This window comes from Nomascus leucogenys, chromosome 11, assembly GCF_006542625.1.
Source record: "Nomascus leucogenys isolate Asia chromosome 11, Asia_NLE_v1, whole genome shotgun sequence".
In the NCBI taxonomy this organism is placed as follows: domain Eukaryota; kingdom Metazoa; phylum Chordata; class Mammalia; order Primates; family Hylobatidae; genus Nomascus; species Nomascus leucogenys.
Window position 1 is genome coordinate 4,310,225 of NC_044391.1, and position 24,674 is coordinate 4,334,898.

At 35.6% G+C, this 24,674-nt stretch overlaps 1 long non-coding RNA gene across 1 annotated transcript; it reads left to right on the top strand.

Annotated features, from left to right (window-relative positions):
* Nucleotides 1-588: 588 nt before the first annotated feature.
* LOC105740447 lies at nt 589-24,674 on the top strand. Its single transcript, XR_001116494.2, has 2 exons — nt 589-2,072; nt 24,075-24,674. It is a non-coding gene; the product is annotated as an uncharacterized LOC105740447 (long non-coding RNA).

Consider the following 24,674-nt stretch of genomic DNA (forward strand, 5'->3'; position numbering starts at 1 on the left):
TAAAAGTAAAAAGAAACGGTTGAAAATAATGTTAATGATACATTTTATGTAACCTCATTTATCCACAATGTTATTATTTCACATATAGTCAACATTAAAAAATGAATATTTTAAATTCTATGTTTTATCTTAACTGTATTTTATACTTATAGCACATATTAATTCAGATTAGTTACATTTCAAGTGTTCAATGGCCACATGTGGCTAGTGGCTATCATATTGGACAGTGAAGATCTAGATAATATGCTAAATAAATCAAATTTTTTGTTTAGAAATTTTAAACAGTATTTGCTAATTTCCTGCCAAAAAGATGAAGAATTTAACATCTTGTGCTACCCATTCTATCTTACAAATCTCATTAAATATGTATTTTTAGGTCTCCCATTAGTCTTCTTTATTATTTTGAAAACTATACCTACTCTTCTTTTCTTACACTCGTATTAGACAATATCCTTTGAATTCCAGCTATGCAAGGTGTGGAAACTAATATACTCTCACTTCTCTCTACCTCTCCCACTATGCTTCCGAACTTTTGTCAAGCTATGTCATTACTTTTAAATTGTTAAGGTTCATAACCTTTTTATTCTGTTCTATCACTTCAATAAATTTAATTTTCTTGTCTTGTTTTAGGTCTCTAGAAATGTAAAACATGTGACAGTATTTGAAATATTAGGAGTTTGGCAATTGCATTGTACAATCAAGTAGTGTGATTGAACCCTTTGGAAGTACAATCTCCCACTCTCAATCTGTGCTACTTAAAGAAGAAACGTTCTGAATATTAAGGACAAATAAATTCTCATTTCCTGTATTCTATCGGTTTCTCAGAATTGTGCTTCAGTTTAGTTTGTTTCATATGAGGATCATGGCTCATTATTCAATGTTGTGGTTTTTCTTGAATTCTCTTATTGCCTTTCATTTACCTTGTTAACTAAGATATACACTGGCCATTTTATTTTTAGATCATCGTGCCTTTTCATCATACCACTTAACATAGGAAGGTGACTGTCTTCTTAAAGACTGTCTCTGGTAGCTCACTAAGTTCCTTTTTCTAATTTGAATTTATTGCCTTCTATGTCTGCTGCTGAGCTATGATTCTGGGATTTAATTTCATTGCTCTATTGGCTAAATTTGCAGTTTCTTACATGCCAAGTATTTCCCTTTCACCAAACACAATAATTTATTGAATTATATTCTGTAGTAACTTTTAAAAAAACATACACAAGAGAAATAAACTTTCTGAAGCTTTGCATGTCTGAAAATGGCCTTATTTTCCATTTACACTCGACTGGCACATTTTAATTTTCCAAGAAACATTAGATATCTATAATAGCCTTTTATGCTATAAATGCACATTAGTATGTCTATACCCTGTGGAAATTAAAATCCAAGTGAATCAGTAATTACACAGTTATGGGATGAAATAAATTCTTGGACTTCTCCCCATTAGAGTCCCCACAGTGAAGCAATATTCTACACTTTACCTTTAGCCACTGTTTTGTACCAGTTGGGAAATCAAAACTTTCATTAAACCAGCCTTCCTGGTAGATACTTGGAAGAATTACAACACTCTTTAGCATGTTTAGAAATGTCCTTATTCCTGCCCACATTTTACAGAGACATAATCACGTGGTAGGTGCCTTTGGGACTTTTGAAATACATTCTGTGAACAAGAAGAAATGCAAACATGTTGGCAAAACTGATTATTTTCATTGTGGATCTCATGCTTGCTTTGGCCATTTTTGTTATCTTTTATTTAATGGCTGCCACTGGTATTTTCATCGCGGTCATTTTCTATATTTTCAAAGGGGAGATGGAAAAAAACTTTGACTTCAGCAAGCGCCGAATCTGGGCGCTGGATTCTAGCAATGCTACTGAGGAGCCTTTGGCAGGTGGCGCAGAGAAAGTCAGCTCCAAGCTCCTTCCTGTCCATTTTCCAGCTGTAGGAGAAGGGTCTTTCCTGCCCAAGGAGAGTGGTCCCGTCTTCTAAAGAGCGAGGAGCTCTCTGAGGTGGAGGAGGCATGTGAAGACTTCCCAGAACACTGCACCCGCCTGACTGAGAGGTACTTTTTAAGGTGAGCATATTGGACATTGACCTTCATTTTCCTTCTTAATACAAGTAAAATGCATTCTTGAGATGAGAAGAGAAAAACAAATTATTTTAATCACTGCCTTCTAGTTTTCAAAATTGGAGTTGTCATCCTCTATAAATACTACAAAAGTTTTTGTTTTTAGCTGAGTCTCAATTACCCAGCAAACCAAGGAATCCTACCTATGTTATTTTCTCTCCCAAGTACTGATTAGACAAAGGGCAAAAGAGGATGAAACTTAGGTTTTAATCTTCTCTAGCAGTTTGGTTAAAAAGTTTGGTAGAAGAGAAAGTTTGAGAAAATGGATGCTTTGATCATCCCTATTTCACAGCTTTGGTTCAGTGGAAGCAAATCAGTTTTGCCTTGGTTTTTGACAGAAACAATGGCTACCATAGGTTCCTGTGTTTGGGTTTTTGTGGTATAAATCCATATATTTTATGGTATTTGCATATTTGTTTGTTTTCAGAAGGTTCTGGTAAGTTGATTTAATTTTAGCAGTTGTGATTACAACTTCTTAAAACCAAGTCCTTGTTTTCATATTTCATTTCCATTGCCTTGTAGACTTCTGACTTCTTAACTTTTAAAAGTATTTCTTCCAAACAAACTGAAAAATCATTTCAGCCTAAATGTCAGACAACACTTAAATGAATTCCTTACAAAATGTAGCAAAATCATACTCAATAAAAGAAAAATAATAGGCTTAGCCTCAAAGGCCATAAATGCATAAACTTTTAGAAAAAAAAGTTGCTTTAGTATAATAATGTTATCCATAGATCAGTCATGCTGCTTGTTGGAGAGTACAATAGCTCCTCCACAGAAGAAACTGGTTAAATGTGGTCGAATGAGTACAGATTGTAGTAAGGGATTTTAAAATCATCTCCACTGCATCGTTTCCGGGTTTATGCACAGAAGTAGAAGGGCTGACCTACCTGGTGGGATGGGGGACGCACAACCGAAGAATACCTTATAAACAATTGCCCTGGCTGGGCACGGTGGCTCACGCCTGTAATCCCAGCACTTTGAGAGGCTGAGGCGGGTGGATCATGAGGTCAGGAGATGGAGACCATCCTGGCTGACAAGGTGAAATCCCATCTCTACTAAAAATACAAATAATTAGCCAGGTGTGGTGGTGGGTGCCTGTAGTCCCAGCTACTCGGGAGGCTGAGGCAGGAGAATGGCGTGAACCCAGGAGGCAGAGTTTGCAGTAAGCCGAGATCGCACCACTGCACTCCAGCCTGGGCGACAGAGGGAGACTCCATCCCCCTGCAAAAAAAGAAAAAGAAAAAAAAATTGCCCTTAATTGCTGATTACCTGCATGGAATTTACAATTATGGAAGCAGTATTTAATGAAATGGTTTTTCAGTTCTAAGAAAACTTGACTACCATGCAAATATCATGAAAGAGGCACCCCGAGTATGTTTCTGTTTGTCTTTAAATCTTGCCATTAATTCACTCCACAACATATGTAGAGGGTCTAGAGGGATGAGGAATAACTAAGGTAAATTTTGATTCAGAGGAGCCAGAAGCATAGGTCCTGCATGTGAGGCACTGGTGAAGTCAGGTATCCTGGGGAAGAACTAAGGGGCAGGGGTAAGGAAGAGGAGGGTGGAAAAGAGACACAGTGTGAATGTAGGATGTGATGAAATTGAAGCATACCAAGGCGAACATTCACTTTTGCCTTGTGTAAGCTTTTAGATACTGAAGAAAACTCTACACTCTACTGTGCTAACATTCACTGGGGATGGGCCATGGTTGGACCCCAACAAAGATTTCTTGTGTGGTCTTGGCCATTTGCCCCAGAGTTCTCTTGTTTATCTCCTATGTGTTCCTAATGTAAAGGATTAGGGTTGATGGCAATGATTTGATAAGAAAGGAAATAAAAAATGCTTTATGTTTTGAACATCTTCTGAAGCTGGCCCTCAAATTCCACCACACTCCTGTCTTATACCTGGCTTCGGAGGATCTGCTGGCCCTGCAAGGCGTTTAAGTTTGTGTAACCTGCCGGGTTCCTCCAGCTCCACTTGAGTTACTTTTGCATCCAAAGCTGTCTTTCCCTTAGCTTTTATTTGGGTTCCAGAAAGGTAAGTTTAGTACTGCTAACTTATAAATTCAGTTAGGCGAAAATTCATTTCTAATACTTATTACTTATCAGTGATTCAACCAGGGAACCCAGGTACCTTTTGGCTCTATTTTTTAGACTACGCCAGCCCACTCTTAAAATTCAAAGGGGTCTTGGGAGTCATTTAGTACACTTCTCATCCAATATTATGAAGTATCTTCTATAGGATGCTTGTCCAACCCACGGTCTGTGGGCTGCCTGTGGCCCAGAACGACTTTGAATGTGGTCCAACATAAATTCATAAACTTTCTTAAAACACTACGAATTTTTTTTTTGCAATTTTTGCTCATCAGTTATCATTAGTGTTAGTGTATTTTATGTGCTAGGGTTAGTGTATTTTATGTGCTAGCATTAGTATTAATGTATTTCATCTGTGGCCCGAGACAATTCTTGTTTTTCCAGTGTGGCCCAGGGAAGCCAAAAGATTGGAAACCCCTCTTCTATAGTATCCCTGAAAAACAGTTGTCCAACTTCTGCTTAGCCATACTGCATGAGATGGAATTTTTTCTCTCACAAGGCAGTGTGTTGTTAAGTTCTTTATAACATACAGTGGAAATCTGAGTCTCCACATTGTCCTATTTTTACTCTGTTAAGCAATCCAGAAAACAGTTGACTAAGTACAATGACTTCACTGGAACCACAAACTCTAAGAAGAAAGATCAGCTTCTCCTTTTATAAATTTCCTGCCTTCTACTCAAAGCATTGAATAATGTTGCCTTTTTCAGTGCAAGTAACCCATTTAAGATCATAATAGTAAGATAAATCTAGAATTTATTGTGTACATTATTAGAAAATGTTTGTCTTTTCTGACTTCTTGTACATATTTGTTAATCTGGAGTTTTGAAATTCATTTCTTCAAAGCTTCCTCAAGTCTGGGAGTGTTGCCAATTTGCATGGAAGAACATTTTATGACTGCATTCATAACGATTAAAATGTAATTCTAATGCACTGACCCAATTTCACAGCACATCAAAAATTTAATTCAACCCAAAATGACTCTCACAGATGTCTGATAATTTTCCAGTGGATATTATTTGTAAGGTCAGATAAATTTGAGCATTTTAGAAAATTGTCAATCTTGCCAATACAATTTTTTTGTGAATACAGCAACAGGAATACCACCAGTAGCAAGCTATGCTAATCTTTACAGAATGAAGCCCCTTTCATCAAAGGTAGCTGAGAGTGGAGAAAATTGGGAAAGAGTCCAGCCACTGCATTTCTGGTGGGTTCAGCTAAAGGGGCCCTGGGGCTGCAGTAAGGAAGTCCCCATGTTCAGGATCCTCATGGCTTTATTAGTAGGTATGGGGGAGTCAGAATGTTAGAAGCCAAAGATTTTCTGAATGTGGCACATATACACCATGGAATACTATGCAGCCATAAAAAATGATGAGTTCATGTCTTTTGTAGGGACATGGATGAAGCTGGAAACCATCATTCTCAGCAAACTATCACAAGGACAGAAAACCAAACACTGCATGTTCATACTCATAGGTGGGAATTGAACAATGAGAACACTTGGACACAGGAAGGGGAACATCACACACTAGGGCTTGTCGTGGGATGGGGCGAGGGGGGAGGGATAACATTAGGAGATATACCTAATGTAATGTAAATGACAAGTTAATGGGTGCAGCACACCAACATGGCACATGTATACATATGTAACAAACCTGCACGTTGTGCACTTGTACCCTAAAATTTAAAGTATAATTTAAAAAAAAGAAAAAAAAAGAAGCCAAAGATTTTCTGGCTTTGTGGAAGCCTGAGGGTGAGCAAGCTTCTAGAAGACAAAGAGAAAGTCAGTTCCTGGAATGCATATCTACAGTCCCTTTTTTGTTTCTGCCTCTGGTGACATTTCTAATATACAGTTGGCTCTCTCTATCTATGGGTTCCACATTCGTTAATTCAACCAACCATGTATGAAAAAATATTCAAAAAAATCTAAAAAGAACAATACGAAAAATAATGCAAATTTTAAAAATATAGTATAACAACTACTTACATAGCATTTATACTGTATTAGCTTAAAGTATACAGGAGGAGATTACTTAAAGTATACAGGAGGATGTGCATAGATTAAATGCAAATACTATGCCATTTTACATAAAGAACTAAAGTATCCTTAGATTTTGGCAACACTGGGGATCCTGGAGCCAATCCCCCACGAATACAGAGGGATAACAGTAAAAGCGTTTGGATCTGGGAGTCTCTTTAGGATCTAGACCACACCACTTACTGGCCGTTTATTTGTATCAAGTCACTGCCTCCTTTGGCCTCTTCTTCTCCATCTGAAAAGAAGGACATACAAAACTAATGCCTCATAAGGCCCCTTAAGGCCTAAACTACTGTAAATGTTATAAAACAAAACAAGTTTAAAAGTGAGATGCCAGCCGGGTGCGGTGGCTCACGCCTATAATCCCAGCACTTTGGGAGGCCGAGGGGGGCAGATCACGAGGTCAGGAATTCGAGACCATCCTTGTCAACATGGTGAAACCCTGTCTCTACTAAAAATACAAAAATTAGCTGGGCATGGTGGTGTGCACCTGTAATCCCAGCTACTCGGGAGGCTAAGGCAGGAGAATTGCTTGAACCTGAGAGGGGGAGGTTGCAGTGAGCCGAGATTGCGCCACTACACTCCAGCCTGGGCAATGGGGAGAAAAAAAAAAAAGTAAGACGCCTGGTCGGCCAAGATGGCAATTTACACAGATGGTTTCTCATCATCTGTCACTATACTTTACTAATACCTGGGAGATGCATGAGTTGTGGGAACCCCCAAGGGAAAAGGTGAGCGTTTTCAGGAGCACTTACAGGACTAAGGGTAAATTCTCAGAATAAATTTTCTTGGGGACCCGACATTTATCTTCATGTCCCTCTTGCACTACCTGCTCACAATTAAAGTACAACATGATATGTATACCTGCATCCCACAGGTATCCATTGTCCTGTTAGTTCAGACAGGCTATCTAAACGTCTAAACCCAAGCATTTTTGTTCTATGTACAAGCAAAGTATCTGTTTTATACTCAGTATTAATCACTTAGATTATTTTGCCTCCCAAGATATCAATTTGTTCAACTATAAAATGAATATATGGTGTAAAAGTATTTACCATCAAATAGTCCCACCTGGGTTAATATTATTTTAAGGGTATTATTGAGTAGCTACTCTTTGCCATTAACTCTACCAGGTGGTTTGGCAAAACAAAGACACATAACACATAGATGTAGACCTCAAAAGAGTTCTCATTTTATTTCCATTTGAAAGCATCCATGAACCAAACATGAATTAGAAATCTCAGGCAAAGTAATTAACCAAACAAATAAAATGTAATGCTTTTTCAAAAGTTAAAGTTTCAGTAAAGTCCCAGAGTTTGCCAGCTTTAATTTTGTTTATTTTTAATATTCTGTGTTTTGAATGAGAAAATCAAGCCAGGCAATCTAATTGTTTTGCATTGTAAATCATCTTATTTGACTTATAAGACAGAATTTGCTAAAAGTAAATGAACTATTTGTCACTCGTTTCTTGGGTATGACAACAAAAACACAGGGAAAAAAAGGAATTTTTTTCAAAATTAAAAACTTCTTTTTATCAAAGGATACAAGTAACAGAGTGAAAAGGCAACCCACATTATAGTAGAAAAGATTTGCAAATCATATGTCAAACAAGGGGTTAATATCCAAAATATATAAAGAACTCCTACAACTCAACAACAACAAAAATTAAAAACCTGATTAAAAAATAGTCAAAGGCTTTCAATAGATATGTCTTCAAAGAAGATACACAAATGGACAATATGACATGAAAAGATGCTCAATAAAAACCACAATGAGATATTACCTCATACCCATTAGAGTGGTTACTATTTTTTTTTTTATTATATTTTAGGTTTTAGGGTACATGTGCACAATGTGCAGGTTTGTTACATATGTATCCATGTGCCATGTTGATTTCCTGCACCCATTAACTCGTCATTTAGCATTAGGTATATCTCCTAATGCTGTCCCTCCCCCCTCCCCCAACCCCACAACAGTCCCCGGAGTGTGATGTTCCCCTTCCTGTGTCCATGAGTTCTCATTGTTCAATTCCCACCTATGAGTGAGAACATGCGGTGTTTGGTTTTTTGTCCTTGCGATAGTTTACTGAGAATGATGTTTTCCAGTTTCATCCATGTCCCTACAAAGGACATGAACTCATCATTTTTTATGGCTGCATAGTATTCCATGGTGTCTATGTGCCACATTTTCTTAATCCAGTCTATCGTTGTTGGACATTTGGGTTGGTTCCAACTCTTTGCTATTGTGAATAGTGCCGCAATAAACATACGTGTGCATGTGTCTTTATAGCAGCATGATTTATAGTCCTTTGGGTATATACCCAGTAATGGGATGGCTGGGTCAAATGGTATTTCTAGTTCTAGATCCCTGAGGAATTGCCACACTGACTTCCACAATGGTTGAACTAGTTTACAGTCCCACCAACAGTGTAAAAGTGTTCCTATTTCTCCACATCCTCTCCAGCACCTGTTGTTTCCTGATTTTTTAATGATGGCCGTTCTAACTGGTGTGAGATGGTATCTCACTGTGGTTTTGATTTGCATTTCTTGATGGCCAGTGATGATGAGCATTTTTTCATGTGTTTTTTGGCTGCATAAATGTCTTCTTTTGAGAAGTGTCTGTTCATGTCCTTTGCCCACTTTTTGATGGGGTTGTTTGTTTTTTTCTTGTAAATTTGTTTGAGTTCATTGTAGATTCTGGATATTAGCCCTTTGTCAGATGAGTAGGTTGCAAAAATTTTCTCCCATTCTGTAGGTTGCCTGTTCACTCTGATGGTAGTTTCTTTTGCTGTGCAGAAGCTCTTTAGTTTAATTAGATCCCATTTGTCAATTTTGGCTTTTGTTGCCATTGCTTTTGGTGTTTTAGACATGAAGTGCTTGCCCACGCCTATGTCCTGAATGGTATTGCCTAGGTTTTCTTGTAGGATTTTAATGGTTTTAGGTCTAACATTTAAGAGTGGTTACTATTTTTAAAGAGAAGTAGAAAATAAGTTTTGTTGAGAATGGGATAAATTGGAACTCTTGTGTATATAAAATATACAGCCACTATGGAAAAGAGCATGGTGGTTCCACAAAAATTAAAAAGTAGAGTATGTGATTCAGCAGTTCCACTTCTGGGTATATACCAAAAAGAATTGAAAGCAGAGTCTCAAATACATATTGTATACCAAAGTTGATAGCAGCATTACTCACAGTAGCCAAAAGGCAGAAGAAATTAAAGTGTCCATTGATGAACAAATATATAACAAAATATAGTGTATTCATTCAATGAAATATTATTCAGCCTTAAGGAAGGAAATTCTTACACATGCCACAACATGGATAAATCTTGAAGACTTTTTTTTTTTTTTTTTTTTTTGAGACGGAGTCTTGCTCTGTTGCCCAGGCTGGAGTGCAGTGGTGTGATCTTGGCTCATTGCAACCCTCGGCCTCTCAGTTTCAAGCGATTCTCCTGCCTCAGCCTCCTGAGTAGCTGGGACTACAGGTGTGCACCACCACACCCAGCTAACTTTTTTTTTTTTTTTTTGTATTTTTAGTAGAGACGGGGGTGGGGTTTCACTATGTTAGCCAGGATGGTCTTGATCTCCTGAACTTGTGATCTGCCCGCCTTGGACTCTCAAACTGCTGGGATTACAGGTGTGAGCCACTGCACCCAGCTGAAGACTTTATGTTACATAAAGCAAGCCTGTCACAAAAAGACAAATACTTTCATATAATTTCACTTACATGAGGTACACAGAGTTGCCAAATTCATAGAGACAGAAAATAGAATAGTAGTTGCTAGAGACTGGGGAGGGGGGAAGTGGGGCATTGTTGTTTGATGGGTACAGGATTTCAGTTTTGTCCAAAGAAAAAGAGCTCTGTGGATCGACAGTGGTGATGATTACACAACAATGTGAACGTATTTAATGCCCCTGAATTGTACACTTGAAAAAAGGCTAAGACAGTAAATTTTACATTCTGTATATTTGAACACAATAAAAAAAATTAAAAAGAAAGTAGATCAATTATATTCTGGCTATTATTATTATTATTATTATTATTATTATTATTATTTTGAGACACGGTCTCACATTGTTACCCAGCCTGGAGTGCAATGGCGTGATCTCGGCTGACTGCAGTCTCGCCCTCCCAGGTTCAAGCTATCTTCCTGCCTCAGCCCCACAAGTAGATGGCATTACAGATGTGCACCACCATGCCCTGATAATTTTTGTATTTTTTTCTTTTGTAGAGACAGGGCTTCACCATGTTGCCCAAGCTAATCTTGAACTCCAGAGCTCAAGTGATCTGTCCGCCTCAGCCTCCCAAAGGGCTGGGATTACAGGTGTGAGCCACTGCACCTGGCCCTGGCATTTTTTTTTTATCATTATAAAATGTCACATTTATTGCTACAGTGCTGTTATATATAGGACAAGTCTCCAAATTGACTTTAAAGAGGATCGTTTAAAAATCCTAATAATCCAGACAGCTGAGTTGACATCTATAAAATCATTTTTCTTAAAAAAAAAATTACTTTTTTGAAAACCGGTTACCTTGAAGCACTCAGAGCACAATTTCCACCCAATAATTGTGGTTTTGTCCACCTCCCCACATTTTTTCCATTTTTTGTGTTGGATTAATCTCATTATATATTTATTATATATGTAGATATAAATATATCTACCTATAAAAATAGATATCTGTATATCTGTCTGTATATAGTTAATTATATTATCTATAATTATATAGATACTTAATTATCTATATTATATATTATTATATGTTATCTATATTTCTATAATATAGATATGTATCTATATTTCTATAATATAGATATGTATCTATATTTCTATAATATAGATAATATATAATATATATTATATATTATACATATAATATATTACCTTATATATAATATAGATAATATATATTATACATATAATATATTATATTATATATTACATATAATATAATATATAATATATATTAGATATTATAATAGATATATCTATTATAATATATCTATTATGATACATATTAGATATTATAATAGATATATCTATTATAATATATCTATTATGATACATATTAGATATTATAATAGATATATCTATTATAATATCTAATATGTATCATAATAGATATATTATATATAATAGATATTAGATATTATAATAGATATAATAGATATAATAGATATTATTATATATTATATATAATATATAATAGATATTTTATAGATAATATTATCTATATAATATTATCTATAAAATATCTATTATATATTATATATAATATATTATTTTATAATATATATTATAGATATATATTATATATTATATAATATATAATATATTAAATATTTTATAATATATATTATATAAAATATATATTATAAAATAATATATATTATCTATAATATATATTATATTATATATTATCTACAATATATATTATATTATATATTATCGATAATATACATTATAATATATATTATAGATAATAGACAATATATTAATATATAATATAATATATATTATATATTAATATATTATATATATAATATAATATATTAATGTATTATATATTTAATATAATATATATTTAATATATATTATATAATACGTAATTATAATTATATATAATTATATATATAATATATAAATATATATAATATATATAATTATAACATATTATATATAATATATAAAATATATAATTATAATGTTATCTATATAATTGTGTATCTATATAATTATAGATATATATCTATAATTATATGTATAATCTATATATTATATAGATACATAATTATATAGATAATATAATTATAGATAATAATATAGACAATATAATTATATCTATATACAGATATAACAGATCTCTATATAGGTATAATTCAATTATGTGATTGAATTATATATATATAATTTTTTTTTTTGCCTGATTATAAAAACTAGGCTATGGGGAATGATGGTCTTCACAGGGGGTATTTTGTATAGGTAAACTACCTAGATTATCTGGCTTTTAAAAACTGGATATAACATATATGCCCAATCTTAACCATGGCTGCATAATAAAATCACCCAGCAAGCTATTTAAAAATAATAGTTTTTTGGTTCTAGGGTAAAGCCTTAACATGGAGATTTTAAGAACATCACCAAGTGATTGTAATGTGTGGCTAGAATTGAAAACTACTGCCGTAGGTTCTCAATCATTGAATTATATTAGTCTGATCATTCGGTTTGTTCTTGGCACTGATGACCATGAAGTATCTTATCTTAGTTTGTTTTGTGTTGCTATGACAGAATACTTGAGACTGAGTAGTTTATAAAAAATTGTTTATTTTGCTCATGGTTCTGGAGCCTGAAAAGTCCAAGAGCATGGTGCCAGCATCTTGTGAAGGCCTTCATGCTACATCATTCCTTGGCAGAAGGTAGAAGGGCAAAAGAGCATGAAAGCAAGAGAGAGATGTGGTCAAACTTGCTTTTATAACTAATTTACTCCCACAATAATGACATTAATCCATTTATAACAGCAGAGCCCTCATGACCAAATCACCTCTTGTTAGGCCCCACCTCCAAACACTGTCGCCATGGGGGATTAAGTTTCCAACACATGAATCTTGAGAGACACACTCAAGCCATAGTGTATTTACATTGATTAGCTAGCTTTTCATAATGAAGAATTCAATATTAGTAAGCCACACCATGAAATCCTACAAATAAGTACGGTATGTTCTTAGATAAATTAAAAACAATTCATAACAATTCGGTAGCACATTTGCTTTCAGTCTTGAACAAGGTGAGTCAACAATTCATTTGATGCTTAATGGCAGTTAATTCTTACGAATATCATTCAAATATAAAAACACAACAATGACCTGAAAGCCTAACCTGAAGGTTCTTATCAAGAGATACCAAAGTAAAGACAACAGAAAACAATTGCAGAATATTCACTATGTGATTGTTCTTATGGGAGACTCCTGAACTAGGTGACAAACATATTCTCAGAGATTCAGGTTCATTATTTCTGTTGGGTATTAAGCCATCATGCTGTAAATTTCCAAGCATGAGTTCTTCCCAAAGCCCATTTATCCTTCACATTGCCTCATGCATGCTCAAAGTCCTAGCATCAAACTAAAGGCATGGTTGATTTATTCTCTGGGAGCTACAGAAGTAAACTCCATTTGAAGTCTTGGCCCCATGCGCTACACATTGTTGCCAGAATAATCTTGGCAAAATTTATGCTCAAAGACTTGTAATAACTCTCACTCACCTAAAATAGAGTAATTGTGAATAACTTAATCTGGTATTCTTAGTTTTCTAGACACTATCTTTCCAGCCTTATTACCAATGATTTCACTGTGCATTGCTGAGATTCAGCTAACCTAAACTAAATGTGGCTAGTCTGGGCTCCAAGCTGCAGGTTGGACCCAATGCCTTGTCCAAGGTCCCTCTTCCTTCTTGAACTGGCAGCTATGTGAGGCATGATCTTCTCTTTGTGATGGATGGCTGGAGCACAAGAAGGACATAGGGAAACATGTTGACTTTTACAGTGTAGGCTTGGAGTTGGCACATTGTCACTTTGGGTTATGTTCCATGGGACAAAGAAAGTCACATCCCTGGGCCCAACATCAGTGGGGCAAAGAAGTGCATGCTGTCTATAGAAGTCACAGAGGGGGGTGGTGAATACAGATTTGCTGAACAATAATATAATATACCCATAAAATGTAACAGAATAACATTTTTCATAATCAATAACATTACTAATATTATTAAATAGTTTTTATTTTATGTAAAATAAAATGAAGGCTTAACATTGCCTGGTTGAAGTTTGATATAGGGCTTGAAGTCCATGTTCTTAAATTGTTGAGTTTTTTTTATGACTTCCATTGAACAGAGATCAGGTCCATTTACTGGAAAGAATTGTTTGGAAACTGAGTTCTTTCTATGGCCATTTTTCAAGGCTGGAAATTGTTCTATGATATGTTCTTTGAGTTTCTTTCTCTACCTCCATCATCCCTGATAATGGCTAAGCTCTCCCAGAAGCGCACACAGATGAGGCCAAATGTAGTACTGTCTTGGTAGAGAGAACAGGGTCTTTGGTGCAAGTAAAATGAGTCCACCACAGACTGGCTCTGAACTCAGGTCAAGTCGTGTAAACTCACAAGTCTATATAGTTACTTAGTAAAACTTGCCTGAACTGACTAATGGGTTGCTGTGTTGATTACATGAGGTACTATCAGAAAACACAATTCAAAATATTAATCATAAAACAGATATCCTTATACAACCAAAGTCATATGTCACTTAAAGAGGGGGATACATTCAGAGAAATGTATTGTTTAGTGATTTTATCACTGTGTGCAAACATCATAGAGTGTACTACACAAACCTAGATGGTATAGCCTACTACACGCCTAGGCTATACGGTATAGTCTATTGCTCTTGGGTTGTAAATCGATACAGCACGTTACTATACTCAACACCGCAGGCAATTGTAACACAGAGGTATCTAAACATAAATAAACTTAGAAAAGTTACAGTAAAAATGTGGTATAAAAGATAAGAAATGGTATGCCAGTAAAGAGCACTTACCATGAATGCAGCTTGCAGGACTGGAAGTTGCTCTGGCTGAGACAGTGAGGGAGTAGTGAGTGAATGTGAAGGCCTGGGACATTACTGTACACTGGAGACTTCATACGCACTGTACACTTAGGCCACACTAAATGTATTTAAAATGATTTTCTTTCTTCATTCATAGCCTTAGCTTACTATAACTTAAACATTTTTTATTTTTAAAACTTTTCAACTCTTTAAAAATAATACTTTGCTTAAAATACAAACAGCATACAACTGTACAAAAATATTTTCTTTATATCCACATTTTTTGAAAAAAACTATGTCTATTTTCATTTTTATGTTGTTGAAAACTAAGACATAAACAATTCATTTGTCTAGACCTACACAGGGTCAGGATCATCAATATCACTGTTTTCCACCTGCACACTGGAAGATATTCAGGGGCAATAACACGTATGGGGCTGTCATTTTCTATGGCAACTATGTCTACTTCTGGATACTTCCTGAAGGACTTGCCTGAAGATGTTTTACGATTGACTTTTTGTTTAATACGTAGAAGGAGCATACCCTACAGTAACAATAAAAACTCTAGTATAGTAAATACATAAATCAGTAGCATATTTATTATTATTATACATTATTATGTACTGCACACAACTGTATGTGCTATGCCTTCACATGACCGACAGCATGGTAGCTTTGCTTACACCAGCATTACCACAAACAACATAAGTAATGCACTGTACTGTGATGTTGTGATGGCTATGATTTCACTAGACAATAGGAATTTTTAAGCTTCATTTTGATCTTATGGGGCCACCGTTATATATGTGGTTATTGACTAAAACATTGTTATGCAGTTTTGAAATTACATAACTGTAATTTGTCTAGATTATAGTCCCTATAGATTCTAGTTTTTTTCTACTGTTTTACTTACTTAATTTATTTTGTCTTTAGCAAGTAGTCAGTTGTCATTAAGAATAAAGCAAAAATTTTCATTTGTAAATGGCTAATGGCATTCCTATATTAATTCTTGTCCTTAGAGACCATTGACTGAAATAGATTATAATAAATATGATCAATTAGCTAATCATTTAATGAATCATTCGGGACACAATAATTGTTTCAAAATTTCCATTGCATAATACCACCTAATAGATATTGACCACAAAAGAAATATCTCATTGAATCAAGCAATTTTTTCCTCATTTCTATTATACGTGATAATTATCTCAATAAATATCTCAAGACTTACTAAAATTCAGTCAAGTAGCCCTGTTAAAATACTTAGGGTTGCTAAAATTCTCCATTTCATTTTATGTGTGAATGGTTTGCTAAAAAGAAAAGAAATAAATGATTGAGACATATATCCTGGATTTATTTTTCATCTTGAATTTTGATCTTTAGCAATTTTATTTAATAGCATCTCTGTGAAACCCCATGATTTCATGTCATTGGTAGTTTTGACAAGTTCAAAAGAGCCAACCACAGATTTATTTTAAAACAAGATTTAGGCTGGGCGCAGTGGCTCATGCCTGTAATCCCAGTACTTTGGGAGGCTGAGGCGGGCGGATCATTTGAGGTCAGGAGTTCAAGACCACCCTGGCCCACATGATGAAATCCTGTCTCTACTAAAAATACAAAAATTAGCTGGGTGTGGTGGCACGTGCCTGTAGTCTCAGCTACTCGGGAGGTTGAGGCAGGAAAATCACTTGAACCCAGGAGGTGGTGGTTGCAGTGAGCTGAGATCACACCATTGCGCTCCAGCCTGGGTGACAGAGTGAGACTGTCTCAGAACAAAAACAACAACAACAACAACAACAACAAAAACAAGACTATGTTTCTGAAGTAAGCCTGCCAAATTTAGGCAAGGTATTTGGAAAGACTTTTTATTTCTAGGTGTTATATTCCTTACAGCTAGATTCATTTAACTGGAGAGTACTTACAGTATGATCGAGAAAAATAATACAAACATAACTGCTGTGGAACCATGGAACTGTGTTTATATATCACAGATCTCAGAGATATAAATTAATCATTCAGTGAAAAATACCATCCCTGAAAATGGACATGACTATAAAAAACAATGAGCTGCTATATATAAAATCCATCTTTTTTAAATGTATTAGTGTTTTATAAACACTAATATAAAATACAAATGCGAATAAATATAAATTTTCTCCAACAATTTTGTCTTTAGTTTGAAAAGTATAGTCTTTTGCAAAGTTCATAAATTGGTATGTAAACATTTTCAGTTATCCTAGGGCGGAGATCTTCTTGAAACTTCAAAGTGAACATATTGACATAGGTCACAGAACAACACATTATAATAAGAGCCCCAAATGAATTGCCACACAGCAGACTTCATTCCATCTTTTTTACATGATGAAATAGTCTTCCTGTTAATGAAAAATGCTCCAGGCCCTGAGAAGGCCTGGGCTGCATGAGTCAGGGAGAGGGTAGCATGAAGACAAAAGGATTCTAATTCCAAGTAGTAGCATATGGAGCGCCCATTGCCAAAGGGTTTCAATTCCTCAATCGTCTGTGGTCTTGATAATGTGACTGTACAGCTAACTCCTCCCTGCAGAGGATGGTGGCATCTGTTTCTCCACCTTTTGAATCTGGGCTGGCCTTTGGACTTGGCGAGGCCAATAGAGATTTGAGCCTGGGTCTCAAGGGACCCAGCTTGAGATTGGCCAGGGTCTCAAGGGACCTGGCACTTCTGCTTCCTTTCTGTTGGAGTCCTGCCAGCAGCTTGGGAACAATTTCCAGAAGATTGCTAGAGGATGGGAGCACAAGAAGAGCAGATCTCAAACATCCCAGGGGAGGCCAGCCTGGACCAGCTACAGCCACCTGTCTCCCAAACATGGAGAGAGGCCCCGAGTTTAACAGAGCTGCATATCTGACCCACAGTGAGCCACATATGCATGAGGGAGTCCAGATGAGATCACAAGACATCCAGCTGACCCATAAGCTTATAAGCAGTAATATCTACTTATCATTCTTAGCTACTGCTTTTGAGTTGTGCCAACTCATGCTGGGGGCACAGTGTTTTTTAGAATATTTCAGTGCTTTCTAAAAAATTTTTAATTTTTCCCCCCACAGAAACTGCTATTTTCATGCTAGATTTAATCAAACTTACAGTGGTTTTGTAGTTATGAGATAATTCATTGGCTTAAGCACATTTATAGAAACTCCTATAAAATGTGTTTGAATTAAGAAAGCAAATCAATTTCTTGTCTTGTTGTCCTATACCTTAGACTAGCTAACTAGTAAATTTGTACATAGTAAAAAGTAAATAGTGAAAAAAGGTATAAGTAAGAAGTAGTAAAAATAAAGTAGCAAAATATTTTGTTCAAATAGCACTGCCAATACCAAAAGCGGGAGTCCGAATGAAAAAAAGTGACTAAAATGAATATTAGTTTGCAGATTTAAAAGCTAGTTCAACTGAACATATAGTATTGAAAGCACAAAAGATGTCAAGATGACAGAACTAAGTCTAAATATAACTTTGCTCTCAAACATGTCAAGGTATACATTAAAAGTAGCTCGGGAGGCTGAGGCAGGAGAATGACGTGAACCCGGGAGGCACAGCTTGCAGTGAGCCGAGATTGCGCCACTGCACTCTAGCCTGGGCCACAGAGCGAGACTCCATCTCAAAAAAAAAAAAAAAAAAAAATGTAGCAAACACATATCCTATAAAACACGGATAATATAGAGAAATTCTGAAAGGGTAAAAACTTTCAAAGCTTAAACAAATCCAGACCAGGAAAATATTAATACAAATTTGAAAGTATGATACTAATGTCAGAGAAGTTTGAATTCAAGGAAGAGTCTAAAAGAGTTTAAACACATAAAGATGAAACATTTATAACATGCATTTACTTAAATGATAAGGTAGCAATAAATAACATAGCAAAAACAATGACAAAACCATAAATTTCAAGAAGTGCTAGGAAAAAAGATACAGATAAGAAAAACTTTGAAATTCTGAACAAAATAATTGAAGCTAAAGTAATAAAAATATGTTAAATTCTATAATCTTATAGAATATACTTCACTTTAATCACTTATATTTATAAAGAAATTGGCTGTATATTAGGGGAAAAGCAGAAATAGTACAGACTACATTCTTGATGCACACACACAAACACATACAAAACATAAAAGTAATAACAAAAATCAGGGAGAAAAACTACAACCACCCTGAAATTTGCAATTTTCTTCCCATAAATGTCAAAGATCAAAGAAGTAATCAAAATTACAATTGCAAAGTATTTAGAAATTATTATAATTAAAACAATAAATATTAGAAATTAAAAGCAGAGAAAAATACATAGCCTTGTATATCTATATAACTAGCAGGAAAGAATAAAAACAAAAGAATTGAGCTACTCAAGACCAAAAGTTAGAAAATAATAACAAAATAAACCTAAAAAAAGGAAGAAAATAATAAAGATAAAAGCAAAATTAATCAGGAAACAGACAGTGGGTAAATAGATTGAAAATAAGCAACTAAGGGCAGATTAGTAACTATAAGTAACTTGCTAATGAACCTAGTCACCAAAAGGAGAAAACACAATATTAAAATCTGAAAATGAAAAGTAACCAAAAACAGAGAGGAACCTAAAACTACCCAAAGAAAGTATGTTGCACAGTACAAATAAATTGGAAATTTTTCCTGATATTGAGGATTGTATTGAAAACTAGAATTCCCAGGATTGACCCCAGTCACAGAATGTAACACATATTTACACATTCGCTTCCTAGAAGCAATCACAGGAAATTGATACCACTTACCTCTTTGGGAAAGAAACTTGGCAGGGGAAGGAGAGAAGTTCCTTTTTCATTTCATTCCTTTCTGAGCTGTCTGTGTGTCCAAATTGGATTTTTTTAAATATAGGCTTATTGGGAAATTAGATTATATATTTATTTGTAGTAAGGCAAATGGAAAAAAATAAAGAATAGTGGCTCACACCTGTAATTCCAGCACTTTGGGAGGCCAAGGCAGGCAGATCACAAGGTCAGGAGATCGAGACCATCCTGGCTAACACGGTGAAACCCCGTCTCTACTAAAAATACAAAAAAAAAAAAATTAGCCGGGTGTGGTGGCGGGCGCCTGTAGTCCCAGCTACTCGGGAAGCTGAGGCAGGAGAATCGCTTGAATCCAGGAGGCAGAGGTTGCCATGAGCCGAGATTGTGCCACTGCAATCCAGCCTGGGCGACAGAGTGAGACTCCGCCTCAAAATAAATACATACATACATACATACATACATACATACATACATACATAAAAATGAAGAGTAAAGGGCACAATCATGAGTAGAACACAAAGGCTGATGATCAAGGAGTCAAGCCAGAGTGATGATGGGTGGAGATTGGAAGAAACAGACCCAGAGACCTTGTGCCAGGCAACATCTGTTTCTACACCTGCCTGGCTACCCAACGGACTATCACTCATGGTTGTAAAGTATACCATGTTGGTATATTTATTTGTTTTTCAGTATTTACTTAGATTTATTTTGGAAAAATATTCAATATATCCAGCTATTTAACAAAATTGAGCATTAAAACTATTTGATTTGGTGTTATTTTTTGGGCATGCATATTACACCAACAGAATAGCTGCTGATGCAAACCTGTTTGTTCCCTCTAGACAAGGAGATTAGAAAGGGTAGGTAAGTTCCTCCTTAAGAAAGAAGCAAGTAACTGGAAATACAATTTGTTTTGTTTCTTGTATTTGAAAGTGCAGTTTAAACAAGCCAAATAGATACCATATGGCCTTCAGTAATTTGACACTGAAGAACAATGCATGATTTGTATTCTATTTCCAACTACTGCACAGTGAGTGTGCTGTGATACCATGTTTTTAAATTCCTCTCTGCCTTTGCCCTTGCTGTCTCTTAGAGGCAGGACATTTATTTATTCACTTACTCATTTCTTCTCTTTTTTATCCAGTGAACTCTAAAACAGATTCAAACTAGAAATAAATAAATAAATAGGTTCAAACTAAAATTTCTCCTTTTTAGTGACCTCACTGAAACTGTGTCATTATCTGGGGTAAATACCCAAGGTTTATCTCTCCGCCAAGAAGATTAAGGACATGGACACACAGGGCGAGGGAGTTTAGGAGTTGAGGTTTACTAGCTAAAAGAAAGAGAAAGGAGAATAGCTCTCTCCCTCGTGAGAGAGGGGCTCCCGAAAGGGAAAAACCAGCCTGTGGCATACTGCACCAGATTTTGTAGGCAGGCTTGAGGAGGCAGTGTCTGATTTACTAGGGCCCACAGATTAGTTGGACCAGATGTGATGTTTATGTAGCGCACCGGGAAGGCTGGCCACCCCCCCCAATCTTATTATGCAAATGGGTTTTTCACTTGGCCGGGGCCATCTTGTCTGCTCCTTACTGTACACGTAGCTGGCAAAAGAAGGGAACATGGAGTCGCCATTTTGCACATGCCTAGTCCCAGGTAGCCTTTTTCTCTTGGCACAACTGCTGGCATTCACCTGTGCAAGCTTCCAGCTTGCTTGTCTATGTCTGCAGCTCTATTTTACAGGCTGCTCTTTGTTAGAAAAGAAAATGATTTGGGGGCTGCTTTTCACTAAAAGGAAAACTTTACCAAGGACTCTCGTACCCTCACTGTCTGCCTAAATAATTTTTTTTAACTCCTATGTCATCACCACCTCTGTGAGTTAATATTGTTTTGTTCATACCCCCAAGTATAGCACTATTTTGTATTGTAATAGTATATATAGCCCTGACTCCCCCACTAAACCCCAAGCTTCACAAGGTCAGGGCCATGTTTCATTGTTTTAGAAATCTGTAACACCTAGCACGTTATAGATTATTTTTAAATGTTAAGAGAATTGCATTAAAAATTAAATACTTAAATATTTTTAGATCAAAGCATCAAGGTTAATATCTTTGTAAAGGGAATAGTGTTCTATTATGAGTGGTAATTAGATTTTCCCATTAAGTTTGATTGAAGAACGCCAGTTTCACAATGCAGAGTACTAACCACTATACGATCACAGCTAAAGAAGCCAGTTTCAAACACCACAGGTCATCATCCATCATTTTATCGAGCACATGGATATATATGACCACATTCGGGTTCCCAATAAGTAATGAGAGAAACAGAAGCATTTAATGTTGCCAAAAAAAGAATTGTAACATGGCCATGCTGATCTGTTTGTCTGTCATGATAACTAATGCAACTTTTTTTGATAACCAATAGGAATAACGAATTCCCTATAAGTACATAGTACTTAAAATAATATTTTAATAACCTACTTCAACATGAATTTTCAGTCCTCTTTGATGGCTAACAAAATGATCCCCTCCTCCCCAAAATTGCATCATGTATTTGTTCATTTATCTTTTCAATCAATAGTCATCAGGTGCATGTCAATTTAGTAGACACTATGCTAGAGACACTTACACAGCATAGGCGAGTGTTGAAAAGTAAAAATACTTTATGCATTCATCTCTTCCTCACTGCACTGCCTTGACCCCACACAAGAAAGGATGTAGCAGTTTCTCTCGGGTTTTCCTTATAGCTTCTCCAACAGATAAGAATATTTTATTTCACTTAATTTCATTTTAAATTTATTACTTCATGAAAATGAGATAAAATTTGCCTCATTATCATAAGAAATATGGAAATGAATACTGGACATTTTCTAAGCACATGCATAGTACAGTGAACTCACTGCTTCCACTCTGTGTTTCTCAAAGATGGAGGAATTAGTGAGGCCTGTGCATCAGTGCCTGCCATGGGGAAGGTGAGGGGCAGGGTTCAGGCCTCACATTTAGAGCAGGCCTCATCCTGTTCCAGATGTAATCTCCACATACATTCACATGCAGCCACAGCGGGAAGTTGCAGGGTTGAAATATAATACCATTTGAATCCTTGAAAATAAACACTAAAAATATATCCAAATGTTTAACCCAGTTTGGTCATTTTTTCAGTCTGTTTTCTTCATTTGGGTTACTTCTTAATTTTGTTTAAGGCTCTCACTAAATTATTTGAATCATGATCCTGGCTCAGTATTCTTATTTTCTCATTTTTCTAAATTCCTGATTCAAGTGCCTTATTTCCTAAAACCTTAAAAGTCAAAGATCCCTGGAGGGGCAGGTGGGGGTGAGGGGAGAAAGACAATATATAGAACTCTCAAATATGTCTTTCAAAAGAGTGCCATAAAAAGCTTTTAAGACAGTATTTATTTACTTACAATTTATGCCCCTCAAATCAAAGAAAACACAGTATGGTGTCTCTTCCCTCAATGTTATTGTCCCCCTTCCCATCCAAATGGCATTAATTTAAAATGAAAAAATAGGGTAGAATTCCATGTTCTTGCTTCTTCCCAACTTGGTACCATAATACGCACGCTCCTCCTCCCCACCAAATTCATGCCTTTTATCAATCTCATAGGCATAATTACAAGGAGAAAATTTCATTTTAATTGTATTCATTTTATTTTAGAAAGGAGACTGAAAGTCTGTAGGATTTATAAAAATATTTACAAAGCTATGAAGTAGGTGCTTAAGTAAACTAATTTCACCAGTTCTCTTTATACTTTTTAAAATTTGAAAGTAGTGAAAAATATAAAAATAAAAACGTGCTATATTCTCACATTAAAAAAAAAAATCCTATGAAAGGAAGAACTCAAAAATTTGTTCTCTAATCCTTTGCCCTTGAGGTCACCGCTGTTCAGAGCTTGATATTTGTTCTTCCCAAGTTTTTCTTAGACTTATTGTGAAATATGTAAGTGCTTATCTTATAAAAATGGTATTGAGCACAGGGCTTATCCTTCCTTCTCTGGTACCTGAGGAGATTTGGGCAGGTGGAGAGACTGGTGTATGAGGAGGACCTGATAAGGAAGTGGTTGGGCTCTGAATTGGTTGGTTTGCATTTGAAAGGTTTGCTAGCAGAGAGTTGTTGACTTACTATTTCTAGGAATTAGTGAACCCTGTGAGGCAGGAGCAAGGCCCTGGATGTCAGGCCTTCAGAATACAGAAAATCAAAAGACACAAGGCTAATATACCCTCATACCTGCTTTTTTAATTTAAAGAAACCCAGAGAATTTGCTTAAGCGTTTCAAGCTAACAAACATTTTATTCGTGTGGCATAAATAATATATGAACAGACTTTTATGAGTAATATAACATCTGCAGCTCTTAGAAAATAAAACAGTTAATTAAGGATGGCATGAATTATGTAATCATTACTTTTATGTTTTGTTCTTTCTAGGTCATTCAAACTGTCATCTACACATGAATAACAATGAAATTCTCATAAAGAAGCAGAAATACCCAGGAGGCATGAAGAGTCATCATGCTTCAAAAGTGCATGTATTAGTACTTCATGACTTCAGGAAAAGTAGACCCCATAATTCTTAAAAGCTCAACCTTGGAGAGGAGAAACATGCTGTTTGATGACATAGCACTGAAACTTGTTGAAATATCCTTGGAGCTTGAGATGTCGAGAGCCATCAAAATGCTCTCAAGAATTAAATTGAAAAATGTTGCTTCAAAATGTCTTAGCCAACCAAATACAAACATTTTTGTCATTGTGACAAAAAAAAAGCTCGCCAATTGCCTTTGCTAGTCTCAGCACAGCCCAAGAGGAGCATCCTTCATGAGCCAACTGAAAAACAGTGTGTCGTCTATGCTTCTGACCAGAGGGGCATCTCTTGTCACCATAACATTATGTATTAGGACTTCATGTATTATGTATTATGTCAACACTTTATTCATTATGCTGATCATACTCTGTATTTCACTTGCTCTGGTTATTCGTAAAGCTTTTCCTATTTCATCATTAGATTATCCTTAAATTTTAGCAACTGCA